This window comes from Canis lupus, chromosome 1, assembly GCF_011100685.1.
Source record: "Canis lupus familiaris isolate Mischka breed German Shepherd chromosome 1, alternate assembly UU_Cfam_GSD_1.0, whole genome shotgun sequence".
NCBI classification, from domain to species: Eukaryota; Metazoa; Chordata; class Mammalia; order Carnivora; family Canidae; genus Canis; species Canis lupus.
Window position 1 is genome coordinate 120,233,478 of NC_049222.1, and position 25,061 is coordinate 120,258,538.

Genomic DNA, 25,061 nt, shown 5'->3' on the forward strand with positions numbered 1-25,061 from the left:
CCGAAACAGGAGCATGCCGGACATGTGGAAGGAACGACAAGAGAGCCATTGAGGCTGTGCAAACAGCGGGGAGAAGGCAAAGGCAGGATCAGGACGTGAGTTAAAAGGTTCCCCCCGCCCCCGAGGGGCGTCTGGGTGGCTCAGTGGGCTAAGCATCAGCCTTCGGCTCAGGTCATGATCCCAGCCGGGGTCCTGGGATCGAGCCCTGTGTCAGGCTCCCTGCTCAGTGAGGAGTCTGCTTCTCCCTCTCCCTCTGCTGCTCCCCCTACTTGTGCTCTCTCTCTAACTCTCTCTCTCTCTGTCTCTCAAATAATAAAATCTTTTTTTTTTAAGATTTATTTATTCATGAGAGACACACAGGGAGAGGCAGAGACACAGGCAGAGGGAGAAGCAGGCTCCATGCAGGGAGCCTGATGAGGGACTCGATCCCAGGACCCGGGGACCACACCCTGAGCCAAAGGCAGATGCTCAACCACTGAGCCCCCCAGGCGTCCCATCACATAATAAAATCTTTTTTAAAAGGCCATCTATTTAAATAACCTACCTATGTTATTATTTCTTAATTTATATAGTTCAGGCATTTTCAAATGATCTCATCCCGTGGTAGATATGGATTTAACACATTTCCAGAACCCCTGTGTTCCTTCCCTCTTAGTTTCTTTGTACACATATTACTAGTTTTAGTTCTAAAGTTGGTAATTGTTGTATCCTTAAGCAATATACTTACACTTTCTATTTCTTATTCCATCAAGGACAGATGGTGTCTCTTCACTCTCAGCTTGAAAAATGAAGATATTAACATCTCTACCCTCCTGTAAGCTCACATCTTTTTTTGTACATTCTCAGCTTCTATTATCTGTACTTGCATTTCTACATCTTATTGATATTCTGATCTGCAGTCGTGGCGAAGTCTTTTTGTTTTGTCTACAGGTTGATTCTAAAAGTTAAAAATAGCTTTTCCAGTTCTTTTGCTCTTTTTAAAATATTGTGGTAAAAGATACATAGCATAAAAGTTACCAGATTGACCATTTTTAAATGTATAATTCAGTGGCCTTAAGTACTCTCACACTGCTGTTAACCTTAACAATAAAAGCATTAGTTATCTTACCGGCACAAATGGCTTTATTTGGGGGGGCGCCTGGGTGGCTTAGTGGTTGAGAGTGTGCCTTTGGGTCAGCGTGTGATCCCAGGGTCCTGGAATCGAGTCCCACATCGGACTCCCCACAGAGAGCCTGCTTCTCCCACTGCCTATGTCTCTGCCTCTCTCTGTGTCTCTCATGAATAAACAAAGAATTAAAACCTTTTTAAAAATGAGTTTATTTGGGAATAACAGAGAATCTCAATTTGGGACAAACAAGCTCTGGCAAAACCATTGGCAAGTCCAACAAAGGAGAGGGATCTTATTTTACGGAGAAGAAGGAGGCAGTTGGGAGGGGTTGTTTTGAACAAAAGCCCATTTGGAGAAAAACGTGAGTCCAGGGTGATGGTGGTTTCTCATTGGCTGAGTTGCAGGGGGTTGATTTCTTATAGGAGATGCAGTGGACATCTTTTTGTGATGGGGCCTGTGATTGGTAATTCTTTCTTGTTGAGGATTCTTCTGTTGGGGTCCATAACGGACAATTCTTCCTATAATTGATGTTGAATGTAAGGCTCCTCATTGTAACCACCCCTTCCAGCCCCCCTGCTCCTCTTTTTTTTTTTTTTTTAAGATTTTATTTATCTATTCATGAGAAAGAGAGAGAGAGAGAGGCAGAGACACAGGCAGAGGGAGAAGCAGGCTCCATGCGGGGAGCCCGATGCGGGACTCGATCCTGGGACCCCAGGATAGGCCCTGGGCTGAGGGCAGGCGCTAAACCACTGAGCCACCCAGGCTGCTCCATTTTAGAGACCTTTCCCCTTATTGATTTTCACACCACCATCTCCAAAAGGTTTTCATCTCTTGACTGAAACTCTATACCCATTAAACACTAACTCTGCACTCCCTGCCCTCCCAGCCCCTGACAACCACCGTCCTACGATCTGTCTCTAGGCACTTGATTACTCCAGACACCTCAACAATAGTTGTCCTTTTGTGACTGTCTTATTTCACTTAGCGTGATGTCCTCAAGGCTCTTCCATGTTGAAGCCCGTGTCAGAATTTCCAGCCCTTTTTAAGGCAGAATCATATTCCATTCTGCATATATATCACATTTTAGTTGTCTGTTCCTTTGTCAGTGGACACTTGTACTCTTTCCACCTTTTGGCTGTTGTGATTAATGCTGCTGATAGGAAATACAAATATCTGTTCGTCCCTGCTTTCACGTCTCCTGGGTATATATGCAGAAAAGGAATTGCTGGAGCATATGGTGATTTTATGTTTAGTTTTCTCTGGGAATTGCTGTATAGTTTTCCACAGTGGCTGTGCTATTTTACATCCCCACCAGCAATGCACAAGCATTCCAATTTCTCCACATTCTTACCAACACTTATTATCTTTTATTTTTGAATAATAGCCATCCCACTGGACATGAAGTTGTATCTCGTCATTGTTTTTTTTATTTTATTTATTTATTTTTGACAGAGAGAGAGAGAGTACAAGCAGGGGGAGGGGCAGGGAGCCCGATGTGGGACTTGATTCCAGGACCCTGGGATCATGACCTGAGCAGAAGGCAGACACTCAACCAACTGAGCCACTCAGATGCCCTCATCGTGGTTTTGATATGCATTTAAAGTAGTGATGTTGGGATCCCTGGGTGGCTCAACGGTTTAGCCCCTGCCTTCGGCCCAGGGTGCGATCCTGGAGACCCAGGATCAGTCCCACATCAGGTTTCCTGCAGGGAGCCTGCTTCTCCCTCTGCCTGGGTCTCTGCCTCTCTGTGTGTGTGTGTGTGTGTGTGTCTCTCTCGTGAATAAATAAATAAGATCTTAAAAAAAAATAAAGTGATGTTGAGCATCTTTTCACATGCTTATTGGCCATTTGTATATCTTTAGAAATGCTTATTTAAGTCTTTTGTCCATTTTATATGCTGGGTTGTTTCTTCTGTTATTGAATTGTAGAGGTTCTTTTTTTAAGATTTATTTATTTATTTGAAAGAGAGAGAGTGAGAGAATGAGAGAGAGAGAGAGAGAGAGTGAGCTGGAGCAGGGGGAGGAGCAGGAGGAGAGGGAGAGAATCCTCAAGCAGACTTTGTGCTGAGTGTGGGGCCCAATGCAGGGCTCCATCCTAGGACCCTGAGATCATGACCTGAGCTGAAATCAAAAGTCAGATACTTAACCAACTGAGTCACCCATGTGCCCCAAGTTATAGAAGTTCTTTTTTTTTTTTTTAAGATTTTTATTTATTTATTCATGAGAGGCTCAGAGAAAAGAGGCAGAGACACAGGCAGAGGAAGAAGCAGGCTCCATGCAGGAAGCCCAATGCAGGACTCGATCCCAGGACCTCAGGATCACACCCTGAGCCCAAGGCAGGTGCTCAACCTGCTGAGCCACCCAGGTGCCCCAAAACTGATTTTTGTGTTGATTTTGTATCCTGCAACTTTGCTGAATTTATTAATTCTGCCAGTGTTTTTTTTTTTAAATGGAAACTTTAGGTTTTTCTACATATAAGATTATGCTGTTTGTGAACAGAGATCATTTTACGTCTTCCTTTCAAATTTGGATGCTTTTTTAATTTCTTTTTTCTTTCCCCATGGCTGTGGCTAGGACTTCCAGTACTATGTGAAACAGATAGAATAGAAGCAAGCTCTTGTTTTGTTCCTGATCATAGAGGAATAGCTTCACCAAAAACTGTGGGTTTTTCATATATGGCCTTCATTATGTGGAGGTAGTTTTCTTCTCTTCCTAGTTTTTTGAATGTTTTTTTTAATCATGAAAGGATGTTGAATTTTGTCAAATGCTTTTTATACATCAATTGAGCTAATGATGTGGATTTTTACCCCCTTCATTCTGTTGTCATAGTATATTGCTTTGATTTTCATATACTGAAACATCCTTGTATTCCAGGAATAAATCACACCTGATTATAATGTAGAATCCTTTTAATATGGTCTTGAATTCTGTTTGATAGTATTTTGTTGGTGATTTTTGCTTCAGTATTTGTATAGGATATTTGTAGGGTTTTTTTTTTTTTTAAGATTTTATTTATTTATTCATGAGAGACACCGAAAGAGAGGCAAGGGACATAGGCAGAGGGAGAAGCAGACCCCTCGCGGGGAGCCTGATGCAGAACTTGATCCCAGGACCCCGGGGTCACACCCTGAGCCAAAGGCAGATGCTCAACCACTGAGCCACCCAGGGGCCCTGATATTTGTAGTTTTCTGGTTTTTTGTTTTTTGTTTTGTTTTGTTTTGTTTTGCTTGTAGTGTCTTTATCTGGCTTGTTCAAGGTAATGTTGGCCTCATAGAATGAGTTAGGAAGTGCTCCCTCCTCTTCTGTGTTTTTGGATGAGTCTGAGAAGCCTTTGTTTTAATTCTTCTTTAAGTGTTTGTCAAAATCCACCTGTGTGATCCTGAACTTTTCTTTGTTGAGAAGTTTTTGATTACTGATTCACTCTCCCTACTAGTTATTGGTCTATTCAGATTTTCTCTTTCTTCATGATTCAGTCTTTGGTAGATTGTGTATTTCTAGGAATTTGAACATTTCATGTAGATCATTCAATTTGTTGGTGTACAGATGTTACTTTTTATTTCCCTAAAATCAGCTGTAATGTCTCCTTTTCCATTTCTGACTTTAGTTCTTTGAGTCTTCTTCTTTTTTAGTTAGTCTAGCTAAAGGTCTTTAAATTTTGATTTTTTTTTTCAAAGAGCGCACCATTGGTTTTGTTGATCTTCTCTATTATTTTCCTCAGCTCTATTTTACTTATATTTGCTATAATCTTTATTATCTCCTTCCTTTGCTAGCTTTTGGGATTAGTTTGTTCTTTCCTAGTTCATTAAGGTGTTGAGTTGATTTGAGATGTTTCTTATTTTAAATGTGTTTATGGCTATAGATCACTATCTTTTTTTTAATTTTTTTTTATAGAATCACTATCTTAAGACTGCTTTTGTTATATCCCATAAGTTTTGATATGATGTCTTTTCATTTTTATTTGTCTGAAGATATTTTCTAACTTCCTTTGTGATTTATTCTTTGCCCTATTGGTTACTAAAGAGTATGTTGTTTAACTTCCACATATTTGTGGACTTTTCAGTTATCCCTCTGCTATTGATTCCTAGTTTCATTCCATTGTGATCAGAAAAGATATTTTTACGATTTCAGTCTTTAAAATGTATTAAGACTTGTTTTGTGGCCTAACTTATGGTCTATCCTGAGAATGTCCCTTGTGCACTTGAGAAGAATGTGTGCTGTGCTGTTGCTGGTAGAGCGCTCTGTATCTATCTGTTAGGCCCAACTGGTCTATAGTGTTCAGGTCCTCTGTCTTCTTATTCATCTTGTATCTGATTGTTACTTCCATTATTCAGAGTCGGATATTGAAGTCTTCTACTGTTCTTAGCTCTTTCTGTCAGTGTTTGCTTCAAATATCTAGGAGCTCCAATGTTTGACACATGTATTTTTATAATTGTTATTTCTTCTTGGTGAATTGACCCTTTTTTCATTGTCTTATGGTCTTCTTTGTCTCTTGTGACAGTTTTTGACTTCAAGTCTATTTGTCTGATAGCCACTCCTGCTCCCTTTGGGTTACTATTTCTATAGAATATATTTTTCTATCATTTCACTTTCAACCTACTTATGTCCTTAGATCTAATGTGAGTCTTTTAAAGACGCCTATAGGCGAATTCTGTTTATTTAGCACTTACTTTTGCATTTGTTATTTGTTTTATGTATGTCTTATAAATTTTGTTATTGCCTCCATGACTTTCTTTTGTGTTTCATTGAATTTTTTTTTTTGTAGTGACACATTTTGTTTCTCTCAGTAATGATTAAAATGTTGTTCAACACAGAGCCATGTAGTGTACCATGCTATTTCTTTTCCTGGTCAAATGTTTGCTTTTGCTGTAGTTTTTAATTGTGTCTATTTTTTTCTCTCTCTTTTTTTAAAGCTTTGCCTATTATTTTTCAAAGTATTTTTCACCAGCTTTATTGAAGTATAATTGATGTATAACACTATGTAAGTTTAAGGCTTACAACGTGATTTGCTACAGGTATATATTGTGAAATAATTACTACAATAAGATGTTAACACATCCCTTCACATAATTACGTGTGTGTGTGTCGAAAATATTTAAGATTTACTTTCTTAGCAACTTTCACATATATAACACAGCATTATTAACTGTTGTCACCATGTTGGACATTTGATCCCTAGAACTAAACTACTTTTTTGAAAAGATTTCCTCATTTATTTGACAGAGAGAGTACGGGGTTGGGGTAGAGGGAGAAGGAGAGAGAGTCTTAAGCAGATTCCTCGCTGAGCATGGAGCCTGATACAAGGCTTGATCTCCACAACCAGAAGATTACAATCTGAGCCAAAACCAAGAGTCAAAATCTTAACCAACTGTGCCGCCAAGGTGCCTCAGACCTTATTAATTTTATAACTGCAAGTTTGTACCCTTTGGCCACATCTTCCCATTTCCCTCACCCCTTGGCCCCTGGAAACTACCAGTCTACTCTGTTTCTATGAGTTTGGCTTTTTTAGATCCTATGTACAAGTGAAATCATGAAGTATTTGTCTTTTTTTAAATCTTATTTATTTCACTTAACATAATGTCCTTAAGTTTCATCCATATTGTTGCAAAAGGCAGGCTTTCCTTCTTTTTTATGGCTGAATAATATTCCTGTGTGTGGGGTGTATATCACATTTTCTTTATCAGTGGCTACTTGGATTGTTTCCATTTCTTAACTATCATGAATAATGCTGCAATGAACTTAGGGGTGTCCTTTGTTTTTCTTTATTAAAGCAAATTGAACATTTCTTTTCTAAACTCTCCATCCTATATTTTCATAGGCTCCGCCCTTATTATCAGAGACCTGTCTTATAAAGGCTTTCCTCCTCCTCCTTCAATCTGGACATGTTTTTCTCTAGGCCTGGTGTGTACCTGTCATTCTGGATTTCCCTTTGTTACTGTCTTGGGTTGTATCCTGTTTCTTGGATTCCTTGTCTTCTTTCCTGGTTCAACCCCTCATTTTTTGAAGCACATCCTCAAGTAATTCTTTATGAAAAAAAAGCATGGCAGGTAAATTCGTTGTGTTTTTATATGTCTGAATATTGAATTCAATCTTACATTTGACAGTTTGGCTGGTTATAGAAGTCTAGATAAAATAATTTTCCCTTCAAACTATTTTGAATTATTAAATAAAATTAAATTATTTGATATTTTCCTTTCTAGCTTTGTTATGTATTGGTAGTATTTTAAAAATTCCTTACTTTTCATTTTGAAAAATAGCAAATCTAAAAAATGGAATGACAGATACAAAGAACACTTATGTACCTGTCATATAGATTTACTAATCTATATGATTAAGACTTTGCCATATTTGCTTTATCTGTCTACACACATGTGATGTATGTGTGTGCGCGCATATACACAGATATACACAGAGTTTTCCTGCAACATTTGAAAGTACTTTGTAGATATTACATCACTTCACTCCTATGTGTATATATATATATATCCTAAAAGCAAAGACATCTCATACATAACTAGAATACGATTATTACACTCAGTAAGTAAATATAGATAAAATATCATCTACTTGATATATACTGAGCAGGGAGCCCGATGTGGGGCTTGATCCCAGGACCTCAGGATCACAACCTGCAGAAGACAGACACTTAACTGATTGAGCCACTCAGGTGTCCCTCAGCATTATCTTTTTATTTTACAAGAGCCTTTTCTTGTTCTCTGAACCATTTACATAACGTCTTGTTCTTGATTTTGAATAAAATAATATTGAATATAGTTATGATAATAACTAGAAAAATATATTTATTTTATCTGTTTATTGAATTAGTTCTCTTTCCTTTTTTTTTTTTTCTTTTAGTGGAACTTTTTTAATGACGACCCTTACCAAACTAATACACATCTGTCTCCTTTTCTGTCTTTTCCTTCTTCCTTCTCCCTTCTTTCTCTTCTTTCTTCTTTGAACTTTTCTTTCCCTTTTTTTTCTGGAGCTACTAAAATTCTTCATGGAGGAACTCTCTGATGTTTCATTTGTGGAGCTGATGTTCTGTGGCCCTGCATTCTCAACAAGAGGAAGGGAGAGGACTGGACTATTTAAGGCAGTATTTCAAGCAACCCCCTTGTTTTTGACCCTAGTCTTTTGCATCCTCTGTCCTGTGCTCTGGGATTTTGTAGGAAAGATCAGCAATCTCCTCTGTGGTGTGTCATCTGTTATCCCTTCTCTATCAGCTTGACAGAGTCGCAGAAACTTTTTAAAGCTCTCTTCCCCAGATGGACAACTTTCTGTTCTCTTTGTCATTACACATGTGTTCCCAATTTAGTTCCTTACTATTGTTTGTGTAGGGTCTCAGGAGGGAGAGGAGAAGAACCGAGTATTCAATCCATCATTTTGAAAATAAGACCCGTTTTCTGGTCTCCAACTTGCAGTTCTGATGCCCTTGGCTGAGAAGTCACTTGGGAGGTCCACGGCAGTTAGGATGGACTGGCCATGCTGTAGTAACAAAAATCTCAAAATCTGAATGGCTTAAAACAACAAAAGTTTATTTCCTGCTCATTCCGCCTTTTCACTGAGGTTGGCTAGGGGCTCTGCTTCGTGTCTCCCCACTCTGAGACCCAGGCTACTGGGGCAACTGCTATCTTGGTGATACCAGCTGCCATGGCAGAGACAACCTGGTGAACTGCTCACTGTCCCCTTCAGTATCCACCCAAAATGATGCCGTCATTTCTCTCCATGTTTCACTGACCAAAGCAAATCAGTAGACTGTGCCTGACATCAAAGGGGGCAAAGTGCAGTCCTGCTCTGTGTCTGGAAAGTGGAATACTGGAAATATTTGTTGAAAAATACTGTGGCCCACCAGAAGATTGTAACATTTCAAGGGGTTGAATTCTTGTAACTATTGTTTGTTTGTTTTTTGATGGCATTGGATTCAGAGAATGCAGGCTTGTTTAAAATCCTAAGATATTATTCATGATTAATTTTGACGAGTGTTTTATGGGATTGGAAAATAATTATTCTTTATTGGTTATAGACAACTTTCATACAAAACAAGAAGCTTTTTATATCTTCTATATACCTGTTGATTTTTTAGAGATCTACCAAAGACTAAAGAAGTATTGAAAGTTCTTACCATTGTATTGTGTTTCTATAGGTTTCTCCTTGTTTTTATAATAGTTTTATATTCTTACTTACCTTGTAGATATACCTAGTAGATATACATTTTCTATTTTGTTTAAATAACCTTCTTTGTCCCAGTTAATGGAACTTTTAAATTCCTCTTCCATTGACCATGCATCTTCCCTACTCTCTTAGGATCTCCAACTGCTTCTTAATTATTTTTCTGGATTGTGCACTAGCTAATTTCCAGAGCAGTGGGTGAACTATTCAAACCCCTACTTAGACCAACCTGCTTATTTGAACATATTAAAGATTTTATTTATTTTAGAGAGAGAAAAAGTGAAAGAGAGCAACTATGAGTGGGTGCAGCAGTAGAGGAAGAGGGACAAGCAGACTCTGTGCTGAGCACAGAGCCCAACGAGGAGCTCAGTCATGACCCAGAGATTGTGACTTGAGCCAAAATCAGGAGTGGAACACTTAACTGACAGAGCTCCCCAGGTGCCCCTGAACATGTTAGGGAAAAAATAATTCTGATACTTGTTAAAATGGTAAGAAGGATTATGGCAAATTCAGGCTCAACCCTTACTACAAAAAAAGACTAGTGGGGATTTATGGCCAAGGAGCAGTGTGAGGAGGTCAGTGGATGGACAATTATTAAGAGGAGAGATGTTGAGGGTAGGGGATTTTTACTAGACTGGCCCAATGAGATTCTTGCTAAAGGCAGGGCCAGAGTTCAGACAGCAAGGGTGGGAGATGAGAAACTTGGTAAGTTATCTGGGTAGGTGATGATTTAGGAGGATTCTTTGCCAAGGCTGGGCTGGACAGGCCAAAGACAGGATGGGAGCCAAGGTCAAGACCTAGTCAAAAAGAGGGCTCTGAGGAGCCTGATTAACATGTGGTCAGGGAAGGAGTCTCTCTGTTAAACACTTCATGGCAGCCTTTCTCACCTACTCCAGAACTTTGCTTCTACAATTATCACCCTTTCTCCTGCACATGGTTTTTCTCTCTACTAGATCATTTCCATCAGCTCAGAGACATTCTACAATATCTTCCTTTAAAAACACGAAACAGGGGCAGTCTGGGTGACTCAGCAGTTTAGCGTACCTTCAGCCCAGGGCCTGATCCTGGAGTCTCGGCGTCGAGTCCCACGTCGGGCTCCCTGCATGGAGCCTGTTTCTCCCTCTGCCTGTGTCTCTGCCTCTCTCTCTCTCTCCCCATGTCTCTCCTGAATAAATAAATAAAATCTTAAAAAAAGATAAAAACACGAAACGAAAAACCTATCCTTACCTTAATCCAGATAACAAAAATCAACTCAAAGTGTATCTAAGACCCAAACGTAAGAGCTAAAACTATATAGAACTTTTAGAAGAAAATTTAGGGGAAAAGGTCCAAGATAGTGGATTTGACAGTGACTTCTTAGATATGACACCAAAAGCACAGCCAACAAAAGTAAAAATGAGTAAGAAAAGGGTTATGGTATAGGCAGGGAAAGAAAGGGGCCCTTGACTAGGCTCTGAAAGAGTGAACAACCCTCAGACCACCTGACCCCAGATGTAAGGGGGTATTTTTCTTTGGTGGCTACAGTGTTATCACAGAAAATGTCAAAACCTCAAACAATCAAATCGTTGTGTTATCAAGAGTCCTTGCTCAAACCAAGATAGCACAAGAATCTCAAGGCCACAAGCTTCCCAGTCAGTTCTCAATAAAAGACTGCCACTAAAAGCCCTCAGTAAAAAAATAAATAAATAAATAAAATGCATAAATAAATAAATAAATAGATAAATAAATAAAATAAAAGCCCTCAGTGGCGACCCATTCGGGACCCCTGTTGCTCTAGAGAGCTTTTCCTTTCCTTTCTGTTCTCACGTTCACTTGATAAACATTCACTTCACTTCACCCTTTTGTATCCGCAGGATTCATTCTTTGATTCTGTGAGACAAGGACCCTGCAATCCTGTAACAAAAATAGATACACTGGACTTCACCAAAATTAAAATCTGTGCATCAAAGGACACTGTCAGCAGAATGAGGACAATCTACAAAATGGGAGAAAATGTTTGCTAATTATGCATCAGATAAGGGGTTGATATCTAGACTTTATGAAGAACTGTAACTCAACAGCAAAGAACCCAGTTCCAAAATGGGCTCGAGGAGACATTTCCACAAAGACCTACTGATGGCCAAAAAACACATGAAAAGATGCTCAATATCACTAATCATTAGGGAAATACAAAACTGCAATAAGACACCATCTCTCATTGGGATGGCTACAATTAAAAAACAAACAGAAGAGAGCGAGTGTTGGTGAGATTGTGGAAAAATTGGAAACCTTGTGCACTGTTGGTTGGGAACATAAACTGATGCCGCTGCTATGGAAAGTAGTATGGTGGTTCCTCAAAAAGTTAAGCATAGAATTACCATGTGAACCAGCAGGGCACTTCTATGTATATGCCCCAAAGAATTTTAATTCAGGTTCTCAAAAAGATATTTGTGTACCCATGTTCATGGAACATTATTCATAATAGTTAAAAGATGGAAGCAATGCAAGGGTCCATTGACGAATGAATGGGTGAACAGAATGTGGTATGTATATACAATGGGAATATATTTCGCCGTAAAAGGAAGGGAGCTCTGACACATGCTACAATATGGATGAACCTTGAAGACATTATGCTCAGTGAAATAAGTCAGTGACAAAAAGATAACTACAGTATGATTTCACTTACAAAAGACACTTAGATGTTTTGGACTGAATTGTGTCCCCCTTAAACTCCTGTGTTGAAGTGTAGCCCCCAGTGTGACCACATGTGGAGATAGGTTCTTTACAGAGAAAGTCAAGGTTAAATGAGGTCCTATTGGTGGGGTCCTGATCCAGTATGACTCGCGTCCTTACAAGAATGAGAGACACCAGGGATGCATGCATGCAGAGGAAAGACCCTATAAGGATATAGCGAAAAGGCAGTCACCCTCAAGCCAAGAGAGAGACCTCAGGAGAGACCGGCGCTGCCAACACCTGGATCGTGGATTCGTAGCCTTCAGAACAATGAGAGGATACGTTTCTATTGGTTAAGCCCCCCTGCCTGGAGTAATTTGTTATCGCAGCCTTAGCAGACTGATACACTAGAGTAGTCGAATTTATAGAGACCGAAAGTAGATTGGTGGTTTTCAGGGGTGAGGGGAGAAGGGCACGGGAGCTTTCAGTGGGCATAAAGTCTAAGTTTTGCAAGATGAGAAGAATTCTGGAGATGGATTGCACAACAGTGTAAATGTACTTTACATCATAGAATTGTACATTTAAAGATGGTTAAGATGGTAAATTTTATGTATATGGTACCATAATGAAAACAAAACACCTCCCTTGATGCTGCAAATCCCTCCCACCGTGGTGCGGTTCTTCTGCTCCGCTTTAGAGCAAAACTCCCGGAGAGAGAGAGTCGTTTATATTTGCTGTCTCTACTTCTTCATGTCTCATGTTTTTCTTAAACCCATTCCAATCAGGATTTTCTGAAATTGCTATGTTCTGAGTCACTGCCACAATTCCAGCCCATTGGCATTTTTTTTTGGCGGGTGGGGATCCCTTGCTCTTCAAAATACCTGTCCCCTTGTCTTCCTGGTTTTCCTCTTGCTTCTGCCTCATTGGATCTAGTTGGCTCCTCCTCCTGACTCTGTGAGGTACCCCAGGGCTCTGCCCCAGGCTTTGTATGCTCACCCCCTGCCAGCTACACTGGTGAGTCTCAAATCCCATCTCTAGCCCCACCTTCCTTTGGAACTTCATGCTGGGACATCCACCTGCCCACTCAGCTTTGTCATGAGGATGTCCAACAAACAGGCATCCAAAGTCAACATGGGCAAAGCAAATCCTTGACTTCTTCAGACTCTACTGCCTCCGTTGTTGGCTCTCTCAGTAAATGGCACCACCTTGCAACCAGGTTAAAAAAAAAAAAACAAAAAGGCACCCCCATAATTGCACAGCAAAGATTTTAGAGTCACCTTGACTCTTCTCTTCCTGTCTCACCCACATCCAACTCACTTGAATATCCTGTGTTCTCTGCTTTAAAAAAAATATCTCCAGGATCTGACCCCACCTACCTCCTGCACCATGTGCCGTGGCCAAGCCACCTTCTTCTCTCATCTGGATGACTGTGGCCACTTCCTTGCTAAATGAATAAATGCTCCAAGTGTCAAGGTTAATGGTACAAAATACGAATGTACACTCCTGGGGACACCATCGGAAATACAGTTGAACCTTTATTCTATGCAGATTGCGGGTGAGAACAGGTGGTCATATATCAGCGTACTTACCCCAGAGAACAGCAAGTATCCCCGCTTCCCCCGCCACCCGGCACCTAATTAAACCCAGTAAAATAATGGGAGTCTGTGAACACGCATGGCATCTCTATTGACTAATTGAAAGGAAATTAGCGCGGCCCTTAGAACTTGAAGAGGGGGGATCCCTGGGTGGCTCAGCGGTTTAGTGCCTGCTTTTGGCCCAGGGCGTGATCCTGGAGTCCTGGGATCGAGTCCCGAGTCGGGCTCCCTGCATGGAGCCTGCTTCTCCCTCCTCCTGTGTCTCTGCCTCTCTCTTTCTCTATCATTAAAAAAAAAAAAAAAAAAAAAAAAAAAAAAAAAAAAGAACTTGAAGAGGGAAATCAGAGAATCTGAGACGCCGACCATGCAGATGACCAAACCATCAGAGACAGAGTTGTTCTGCTCAGGATGGTTGATGGCTGTCAGGGGAGCAGGTGTGGCCCCCGTTTGGAAGACTACCGACGTGGGACCCCCTCCCTGCGCCTCATCCACTTCCCCACCCCAGTCTGTCTCCGGGCCTTGGGGTTTATGGTCTGTCACTTACCCCTTGGTGACAGAAACAGCTGGCGTTTAAGCATATATTTTTTTGTTTAGCCGAAACGGACACATCAGAGTTGCAGCTGCGGCGTTCAAGTGTTTCCGCTCCCCTGGGGCCCCTGGCTGGCGACTCCTGATCCCGGGGTCCTAAGTCAGAGCCCCGCGTTGTTGGGTGGACAGATGACTTGAAATAAATTAGTTAAAAAAATAAAACTTTTCTGCTCTGGGTAGGGGCCTGGGAGTGGGGGTGGCCGGGTGCACGGGCGGGTCCCCGACGTGGGGAAGGGGACAAGCCTTCTGGATGGTGCAGTGTCCTCGGTGCAGAGGACCCAGCTGCCCCCGAACAACGCAGAGCCCAGAAGAGGGGCAGCCAGAAGGGCAGAGAGGAGCCACCGCGGGCGGGCAGCTTTCGGGACCACGTCACCACTCCTGGGACATGTGTCCCTCGGGACACAGGTGGCGCGGCCAGCACCGCTCACGGCTCCACGGGGTCTTGCTGTTGCGTCCAGGTCTCGGAAGCCGCCTGATGGGCCCAGGGCCCAGGGAGGCAGGGGCGACGGGCCAGGCTGCGGTCGCCGTCCTCCCGCTGCTGGGAGCCCCGGTGCCCGAGCCGGCGGCAGAGGGAGCCCGCGCTCCACGCAAGGGGACCGCGCTCTCCTCCGGAGCAGAAAATGCAATAATTGTTGTTTTCTGCCGCGCAGTATGTCCTTACAGATGACGCTTTAATCTCCCTCGTACATCTCCGGGGCTGTAAATTCATGCTCCATTATGGCACCATATGCCCGGATCCGCTCGGAGGGAGCCGGGCTCGGGCTGCAGAGCCGGCCAGGCCTCCTGGGGGGGGGCACGCTGCTCCCCCCGACATTTCAGGGCTGTGTCTCCAGAAGTTCTTTTCCAGCAGTTTACCGGCCTCGATCTCAAACAGTGGAGGCGACGTGTGGCGGGCAGGTGACCACCGCACTTACTGACAATCACAGGCTGCCAGAGGCAGAAGGAGAGGTTGGCCCATTAAAAAAAAAAAAAAAAATCCGAAGGCACGAAACACAACGGAGTGGGGTTTCGTCTGATTGCCTCGCAGCTGCCGATGCGCCTTCTCATCTGTTCCTAAGTAATAGATATTGATGCTTCTTTGCTCAGCGCAGGCCTATTTTGCATACAATCGCATGCGGTACACGGAATGGCATTTTTTCAAGCCCCCTTTAGGCCCTGAAAGCTAAGCTTGATGTCAGATGCCAGGGTCTGGGGCGATTGCTGCAGCCAAGCCGTGCGCACGTGCTCCCCACGCGGTGCTCCCCCTCCCTGGGAGGAGGAAAACGCTGGCCTTTTTCTGAAACACTCAGATGGCCCCGTCATCTCCTTCCCAGATCAACTGACCGGATTCTGAAACGGGTCCTAGGAGGGAAAACCCACAGAGGGGCTGTCCTCATGGCAGGTGGGAATGGGGGCCAACAGGAAACATCTAGAAAAGAGTTTGTCATCTAGAGCCGGCTGCAGAGCCCTTCACTTCAGAAGCATCTCCCCTCAAGCCTTCGTGGCCACTGGCTGGGATGGCAGTTCCTTCTCTGGAGGTGACCTCTGGGGTGGAGGGCAGGGCCTTGGCCGCGTCTCCATCTAGAACTCCCTCCGCAGCTGGAAAGCTAACAGGCAGGACCAATCTAAGACCCCCCCCCCCCCGGGACCCCCAGGGCTTTCTCTTTGGGAGCCCCACTCTATAAAACATCACAAATATAGAAATGCACTGGAAGATGCCACCACAAGATGGTAACGTATGAGTGAATAGTGACAATACATGGGTGTGGAAACTAGCTGACGTCTTACGTCTCATTAGATGTGTTAATCTTGACTTTGCATTCTCTTCTCTATGGCTCTGCCCCAATACGTTATTTCCTCCCAGGCTGTGTGACCTCCCTTCGGTCTTTGGAGAGCTCTGGGATCTGGGCCTTGCTTCTTGGGGTTTGAGTACAGATGGTTGGAGGCCCACGATGGAGTTTGGACCTACTCCTCACCTGTCTGATCCAAAGAGAACCAACCTTGAAGGAAATGAAGAAGAGATGGGATGAGCACTGGGTGTTATACTATATGTTGGAAAATTGAACTTAAATAAAAACAATAAAAAAAAAAGGAAATGAAGAAGACCCTTACCTGTCTTTTTTTTTTTTTTTTTTTTTTTTTACCTTTACCGGAAGGACTGTCCTCTGTCCATAAAAAATGTAGCAAGAAGGAGATTCCTTTTCTTTCTCTGTCAACATGCCCATTCATTCACTCCTTCAAGAAACATTTTATTGAAAAGCCACCAAGTGCTTGCTATAGTGCTGGGCGTTCTGGAAACAAAGGCAGATACAATGCAGTGCCTGCTGCAAGGAGCCCAGAGTCCCCCAGGCCCTCCATCCCAGGGCTGGCTGCGCTCACCTGGCCCCCAGGATCCCACCTTTGCCTCTAGGGCCTCCTCGGACACTCCTGGCTGTTGACTGGTTTGTGTCCTCCAAAAATTCATAGGCTGAAGTCCCAACTTCCAGGAGCTCAGAATGTGACTGTATTTGGAACTAGGGCCTTCAAAGAGATAATTAAGGTGAAATGGGGTCATTCCATGGACCCTAACCCAACATAAAAGGTGTCCTTGTAAGAAGAGATCAGGACACAGATACACACGGAGGAAATGCTGTGTGAGGACGGAGGGAGAGGATGGCCATCTACAAACCAAAGAGAGAGCAAACCAATCCCATGGACACCTTGATCTTAGACTTGGAGACTTCAGAACTGTGAGAAGCAAATTCCTGTTGTCGAAGCCACCCAGTCTATGGTGCTTTGTCCCCAGCTCCTCCCTCCATCAGGTAAGAGCTTCTGCTGCAGGGCAACCCCGTTGTGCCCTTACCCACAACTTCTCCAGCCTCCTTCCTTCTTAGTCTGCTTTGTCTGGGTGTAGACAGACACATTAGTGGTGTCTCGGGGTGGGGGGGAGGGGGTTGCAGGGGGTGGGGATAGGGTCGGGGCACCCTTTCCTCAACAGCAGCCGTGATAGTTCTCTCTAGGGCATCCTGTTTGTTACTCCTTGGGGCAGAGGGCTTCACTCCATTGCACCTAAGGCTCCAGGGAACTTTCTGTTCTTACTTTCCTTGTGCTCAGGTCGTCTAAAGCTCTCAGGCTTTCCCGCCCGTTGCTGCCTCTTGACACTCTAAGCGTCTCTTCAGCCCACCTGCTCTGCTCTGAGTGTTTTCTGCCGCTCACCAGCTCGGCTCCTGGCCCACAAGAGCTACTCCAAAAACCCAGCAGGCTGGAGGATGTGTGGACAAAGGCTCTTCAAACAAACAAACCAAAGAAACCCTGATTTGTCTCCTTTGGCACTTTTTACGGTGTAAACGCACCCATCCAGGCCAAGTTCAGGCTACCAATGTGAAGTCACTGCCCTGGAAGTTGAATTGGGAAGATGTCCACTAGCACACCTATAATTTTATTATATTCCCACCAAGATAAAAGAGTCGTAAGTAACATCCAGAGGAAATAACTCCATAAAACGTAGTAAAATAACCAGGGGGGACGTCCAGGCTAGTTCTTCCCTTTGCATCTTGACGCAGTTTATTTGATTGTACGCTCATGTAATTTGATTTTTTAAAAATATTTTATTTATTTATTCCTGAGAAACACAGAGAGAGAGACAGAGAGAGAGAGAGACACAGAGAGAGGCAGAGACAGAAGCAGGCTCCATGCAGGGAGCCCGACGTGGGACTCGATCCCGGGTCTCCAGGATCACACCCTGGGCCGAAGGCAGCACTAAACTGCTGAGCCCCCCGGGCTGCCCTGTAATTTGATTTTTAACGATGTCTGTGTTTAACAACCAGCTCCCCAATTCCCCTGAAAATCTAACAGTTGTGTCTTACAAGCCGGCAGAGGCTGGCTCCAGCCTACAGCTAGGGTAGCAGCCCCCTGGGGGGACTAGAACGGGGTGTGGATGCGGCAAGAGGGGCTGGCGTGGTGAGCCAGTGACCCCGGTCTGTAAGACTGTGGGCTGCGAATAAACACATGGACCATCTGGAAGCCTCCCGTGGGAATGAGTAAGCAGACAGTGCCAGGGCCATGAGACAGTTGCTGTTTCTAATAAGCCCTGTGGCCACAGCCTCGTTCCTAGATGGCCCCAAGCCCTGTCACCACGCCCCGGTGCCGTTCTCCCCGCGTGGCTCGGGGTGGACCCTCCAGATGCGCACCTCCGTCCAGGTACCCAGACGACAGCCTGGGCTTTCTCTGGGTCCTGAAGCCACTTTCCCGGCCCGGGGGACACACAGCATAATGCCCAGGACTGGTTCTGAACAACGAGGAGCAGCACATGCTCTTTCCCCGGGGGGCCCACCTGTCTCTTGCGTGATGCTGCGGCGCAGGGCAACCTGCGGGCTGGGTTGTCCCCCAGAAGCCCCCCCACATCTGTTTCCTCCTGGGGTCGGGCTGAAATGCTTCACCCAGGAGAAACCTATCCCTTATTTCTTTTTTTTAAAAAATTAATTTATTTATTCATGATAGAGAGAGAGAGAGAGAGAGGCAGAGACACAGGCAGAGGGAGAGGCAGGCTCCATGCAGGACGCGGGACTTGATCCCAGGACCCCGGGGTCACAACCTGGGCTGAAGGCAGACGCTCCACCGCTGAGCCACCCAGGGATCCCTATCCCTTATTTCTTACACAACAGTAGGTTTACTACGATCGGCTGTGGTTGTAAAATCACCGAATTCACAATTCTTTAAGATGCATTAAATCATCATTAATTAAACATGTGAAGACTCTCTTTGCCACAGGATCATTTCACAGGGAAAATCCAACAGCCAGCTTGCAATTAAAATATATCCGACAAAACAGCCCCGCCCAGTACGTACTGATAGCAATAAAGCCACAATTTCAAGACACACACTTCTTCTGCTGGGTCTGGAGGAGAAATAGGATGGAAACAACAGGCTGGGATTACCCACGTCAATTAAAGAAACACAAAGCGATAAATGCTCATCTTTCCAGGAAGGCGTCATAACCCCGTAGCCTGTACTCTATAAATGCCTGCTGATTGATTCACTGATTCTAAACATCAAGCCTCTCAGCTTGGGCTGCTGGAGACTAGACCCGGGGTAGGATTTTTTTTTTAAATATGTTTTTTTAATATTTTATTTATTTATTCATTCAGCAGAGACAGAGAGAGACAGAGAGAGAGAGACAGAGACACAGGCAGAGGGAGAAGCAGGCTCCATGCAGGGAGCCCGACGTGGGACCCGATCCTGGGTCTCCAGGATCACGCCCTTGGCCGAAGGCAGTCGCCGAACCGCTGAGCCATCCAGGGATCCCCAGGGGTAGGATTTTTAATTCACAAAGGAAGTAGGCAAAGCCATTTGTCTTCTTCCCCAACGAGCATTTATCTTGAGCTTGGGTGTACGATGTAGACCCTGGGTGTGCTCATGTGCATGTGTCTGTGACATACGGGTCACACACACACACACACACGTGCACGCAGAACAGAGGCTTACGGGCGGCCAAACAGGTGCACGAGACAAGGAAAGCTTCAGTGGGCTGCCTGGCTCTACACAAACACCCTGTGAGTGTCTCGCTTTGTGAAGACGGAGCGTCTGGATCTGTGCCCTTCTCCTGAGTTACCTTAATTTTCGGACTTGGCTCTCCTGTCTGTGCTCCGGGGTGACCTGGCTCACATTCCTTGTTCGCCCCCTGAAACCAAGGGCTGCTCTGCGGGGGGGATGCAGAAGCATGTAGATAAAAGAGGCTTTGGAAAGCACAAACACACATCTCCTTTAGCTGATAATTCCTGCAAAGGCCATTCATCTCAGGTATTATTATTATTTTTTGAGAGAAAGAGAGAGAGAGAGCGAGCGAGCACATGCGGGGAGGGAGGGCAGAGGGAGAGGGAGAGAGAATCTTAAGTAGGCTCCGCGCTCCCACACTGGGCTCCGTCCCACCCCCCTGAGCCCGTGACCTGAGCTGAAATCAAGAGTTTGACTTTTAACTGAACCATCCGGGCGCCTCTCAGTATTATTTTTAGTAGATGAATGAGTTCCCGGATATTTCCAGAGGTTGAGGAAAGGGTGCGCCGGCCTGGGACCGGGCCCCCCACGGAGTCCCAGCCAAGTATAGGCCTTGGAACCAGCAAGTGGTCAGAGGAGCAGTTTCAAAATTTGTTTTTTCTGAGCGTCAAAGAACAAACTGTGCAAAGCCCCCCAAGATGTTTTCTAGAGGATCAGCTACTGTGGAATTCGTTGAGATTCATTAGTTTACTAATTGCCCTCAATCTTATGTTGCTTTTTAAAAACTCCCCCAGATGTCCCCAAACGAGTTATTTATGATCCACCTTTTAATTGGTATAATAAGCCTCCAGGGACGCCTGGGTGGCTCAGTGGTTGAGCATCTGCCTTTGGCTCAGGTGGTGACCCCAGGGTCCCGGGATCGAGTCCCACGTCAGCCTCCCTGCATGGAGCCTGCTTCTCCCTCTGCCTGTGTCTCTGCCTCTCTTTGTGTCTCTCTTGAATAAATAAAGAAAATCTTAAAAAAAAAACAAGCCTCCGAAGTTGTGTGGTTTGGAAATAGACACGAACTTGTTTCTGCTTTTACATATTTCATATTTTTTATTTAAAAAATCAAGGAATATCGGCCTGGAAGGGATCTACTTATCCATCATGCCCAGGTGCTCAAGAACCTGGCCTGACGCTGCAACGGTGACGCCTGGTGTGGGTTGCCTGCCTGCCCCGCTCTCCGGGGCCCAGAGGGAAGAGGCGGGTTGCAAGGCTGAAGGGGTTGGGGTGCGAGGGGTCACCGCCGTCTGTGCCACGGCCTGCCTCTGCCTGCAGGCCCCGTCTTGCCTTCCCTTCATACCTCCTACTTACTGAGGGCACAGAAGGAAGTGCTGGATGGGGGACAAAAGGTCTCAGATCCTTGGCTCTCCTGCTCTCTGACCACTGGACAGAAGAGCCCAGCGCACGCCAGGCCAGAGACCCCACTGGGGATCAGCATTTCCCTTAGTGGTAAAGACCCTTCCAGCAGCTGGAGGGCCGGCATTGGGCAAGGGCTGTGCCTGGCGGTTCCTTGGACTCTGCCCAGCATGTGTAGGCCTGTGGTCTAGGACCCTGGCGAGCCCTGGATGAGGGAAGGAGCCACGACTGTTGGCAGGTGTTGGAGGGTGTGGGGCCCCAGCTGAGGAGCTGGCACTGGGAGCAAGGGGACACCCCCAGCTTCGCACGGTGATGTAAAGTGCTGGTGTCCCTTACCTGGAAAACGTGCTCAGCTCTTGTCTTTACCAGCCATTTACGGGATTAAGTTTGCATCAGAGGCATCGGCAAAGTGGGGAGAAACCACGGTGGTTTTTACGCAGCCCCCAGCCATCTCCCGAGTCAGAAGAACACCGGCCCCGCTAGTTAACCAGGCCCCAAAACGCACCGGGGTTAATGCGAGCTCTCTGGATGGACCCCCACAATGTGAGTGGCGACGCTCCCTCCGCCCGCACCCACGGAGGCGGGGTCAGACGACTTCCCCAGCGACCCCTCCTCGCAGCGGGGACCCCAGCTCACCAAGCAGAGGGGCCAGGCTCTCTGCGGGCGCCGCCTGATTCTGTCCTGGATGCAGCATCCAGGGTTGTTTGCAGGAATGGGCAGGAGGGCGAGAGGCCTTCATGCACAGAATCACCCGACGGTCTCTCTTTAACGCAGGGGCTAACCTTCTGGCCAAACCCTTCTTTCTGGGTTGCCCTCGAGGTCAGGGCTCCCACCAGCCTTTCTCCTCCCCGGGCTTCTCCTGCTGTGGTGGGCAACAGAAGCTGGGCGGCAGAGTGGGGCCTGGGATGGCCCACTCAGGCCCCGGGGGCACCTCCCACAGCCCTGCCCCAAGCACAGGGGTCTGGCATCCTCTTATCGTTGAGGGGCCCCAAGCATATGGGGTGCGGGCTCCTCTATAAGGAGACCCAGGCAGGGAGGAAGCGGGAGGCCGGCAGTATTATTTGGCCACTTCATAGCTGCATAAACATACTTTTCAGAAGGAAAAAGAAAAGAAAAAGACAAAAGCATTTCCCCCCAGTAAATCCACAGTTTGGAGATAACAGGTTTCTCTCTAGAAATCACGTTAGCAGAAATGGAGTGATGGCATCCGTCCTGTAGGCCCTGTGTCCCAGCCCCCAGAGGGGTAAAGGCAGGGACAAGTTGAAGAGGGCCTCTCGGTTTCCTGGAAATCCAACTAAGTGTTTTCCGGGGAATAAGATCAATGGAGACAATGTGAAAATTCATAGACCTAAACATCACTAAAATGGGGCAGGGAGGCTACCAGAGGAGGCTGGAAGGGGGAGCCTTATCGCTTAACATCAATTGCAGGAAGACTTGTCAACTAGAGACCCCAAAGAAGAATCCTCAATGGGAAAGATGATCAATTATAGGCCCCATCAGGGAAAGACGTACTTTGCATCTCCTACAAGCAAAGGATTACCTGGCAACTCAGCCAATGAGAAACCGTCATCGCCTTGGCTGGACCCAGGCTTTTCTCCAACGATCGATCGATCGTTTGTTCAAAGCAACCACTCCCACCTTCCTCCTCCTTCCTTCTCCATAAACTAAGGTTCCTCCGCTCTGTGTGTTGGACTCGCCTATGGTTTAACCATAGCTTGTTTGTCCCGGACTGAAACTCTGTTATTCCTGAATAAACCCATATTTTGCGGGTAAAAGAACTGTTCTTCTTAGTTTTTATTTATTTTTTCCGACTATTTCGCTTTTAAGGTTAACGACTTGGTGGGTTGTGAGCTAAGAACTCTACCCCCAAACTCTGGGGGTTCACAGGGCCTAGGCCTGAGGCGGCCTTAAGTTCTCCTGGCCATAGGGGCTCTTCTGGGGCCAAGGAGGAAAGGTTCTGGACTGGGGAGGGCTGGACCTGCCACAGTCTTCTTGCTCCGAGGTGAAGCCAGGTGCCAGGAAGTGTCCAGAAAAGTTCTGGGATTTGCTGATTGGACGAACTTGGGTTATTGGCCAAAACAGCAGATGTTCACTATAATATATATGACTATATATATATACACATATATACACACATATATACATATATAATATATATATTCACTATAATTGCTTTATTTATGCTTAGTTGAAAACTCCATCATTTATAATAAAAACAAAGTTCCCATTTGTTTAGCTATTGATGTAAAACAGATCACCCCGAAATTTACGGCTTAAAATGTTGATGGTTTATTATGGCTTAGACTTTTTTTTAGGTTGGTTAGGCGGTACCTTTGCTGATTTCACCTGAGATCATCAGTGGGTTGTATTCAGCTGGGGAGCCAGGCATGCTGGGAGGTCGGCAGGTGTCAGGCATTCCTGCTGGCCACGTGGTTCTCCTCCAGTGGCCTCCTCCAGTGGCTTGGCTTCCTTAAGTGGCAGTGTTGAAGCTACATTCCAAGAGAGTAAATATTGAAACTGCTGTGCTCACGAGTCACACAACGTCCCTCCCCACATTGTTATCCCTAGTAAGTCAGAGGGTGGCCCAGGCTCAAGGCTGAGTAAACAGCTCTACCTCTTCATGGCTCCATAAAGGAAGGGGGTATACAATGCCGTGGCTTTGTTTTTAGTCCAGACAGCTATTTTTTCTAAGCATAGCCATGTTCCCAAATTTTAACATATATTGCTCTTCCCGTCGTCTATTTATACCTGGTGACTTTTGTTTATTTCCAGTTTGACCAGGAAATCAACTTTCAGTTTACAAGTTGGTTTAACCAATCATTTTGCTATTTTTTTTTCATAGTGGTAAGAGTGCGTACCCCTGTTAATTTGGGAATTAATTTAGGGTTTGTTTGTTTGTTTGTTTGTTTTTGTAGCTTAGTATATGATTTTGTAGAAATCATTTGTATAAAAAATGCACCATGGACATTTGAAAAGATTGTGACTTCTTGTTGCTGAAAAGAAGTGGAAATTGATAGATTTATCACTTTATATTTTTGAAAGATCCTATATACACTCTATCCTAGATCTACCTGTCTAGTGTAGCCTGGTGCTTTCCTACAGGAGGATGTGAGAGGCATTATGTTGAGTAGGTGAGGAGCTGAAATAAATCAAGAAATGGTTTTCATCCCAACCACAGTTGACCTGGGGTGGGGACGGAGGGAGAGCCCTGGAGTAGAGGGAAGCGCGTGTGTTTCAGACTGTCAACAATGATCACAACCAGTGCAACAGGAGGGCTTCTTTCCAAAGAACGTCATTAGCAGTACTGAAGACAATAGGATGCGCTTATTTGTTGGGGGATAGATCTGTATAATTGACTTGGGGAGACAGAGGTAACGTAGCAAAGCATAAGGGACAACAGAGGAAGTGGCAAAAAAGTTATGAAGCAGGAGAGTGACAGGTCAGACAGGTCAGACAAAGAGATCTGTGGGAAGGGAGTCAGAGGGGAGCCTCCAGCCTGGAGTGGGCTCTGAGCTTACAGAGCTGCCTTGAACCCTGAGCAAGGTTTCCTCTGGCTTGAGGCGGCTGGGGGAGTTGTGTCTTAGTTCTTCAAGCCCATTAGCAGTTAAGTCAGAGTCACTGCTAGGCTTCCTAGTGAACTAGAAGTTTCCCATTTTTTGGTGGAGCCATTTTGCTTTGAGTTTTTAGCGGTTGGTGATATGTCTTATGAGCTTTTTTCTTTCTTTCTTTTTTTTTTTTTTTTTGCATATTTTTTTTATTGGAGTTCGATTTGCCAACTTGTAGTATAACACTCAGTGCTCATCCCGTCAAGTGCCCCCCTCAGTGCCCGTCACCCAGTCACCACCCGCCCCCCACCTCCCCTTCCACTACCGCTTGGGTTAGTTTCCCAGAGTTAGGAGTCTCTCATGTTTTGTCACCCTCTCTGATTTTTCCCACTCATTTTCTCTCCTGTTCCTATAATCCCTTTCACTATTTTTTTATAGAACAACAAAGCCTGATCTTGCATAAAGGTGTTGGGGGTGGCCAGAAGTTTAGTTTTCTCAGGAGAAGGACCCTATGGCTTGTCCTTGGGCCTGTGGAAGCCATGTGCTGATTCCTGTG

The 25,061-nt window shown here is 45.1% G+C and overlaps 1 long non-coding RNA gene across 1 annotated transcript; it reads left to right on the plus strand.

The window, feature by feature from the left end:
• The first annotated feature begins 421 nt into the window (after nt 1–421).
• On the plus strand, nt 422–13,184 carry LOC102152107. Its single transcript, XR_005354805.1, has 2 exons — nt 422–814; nt 11,127–13,184. It is a non-coding gene; the product is annotated as an uncharacterized LOC102152107 (long non-coding RNA).
• Nucleotides 13,185–25,061: the final 11,877 nt, after the last annotated feature.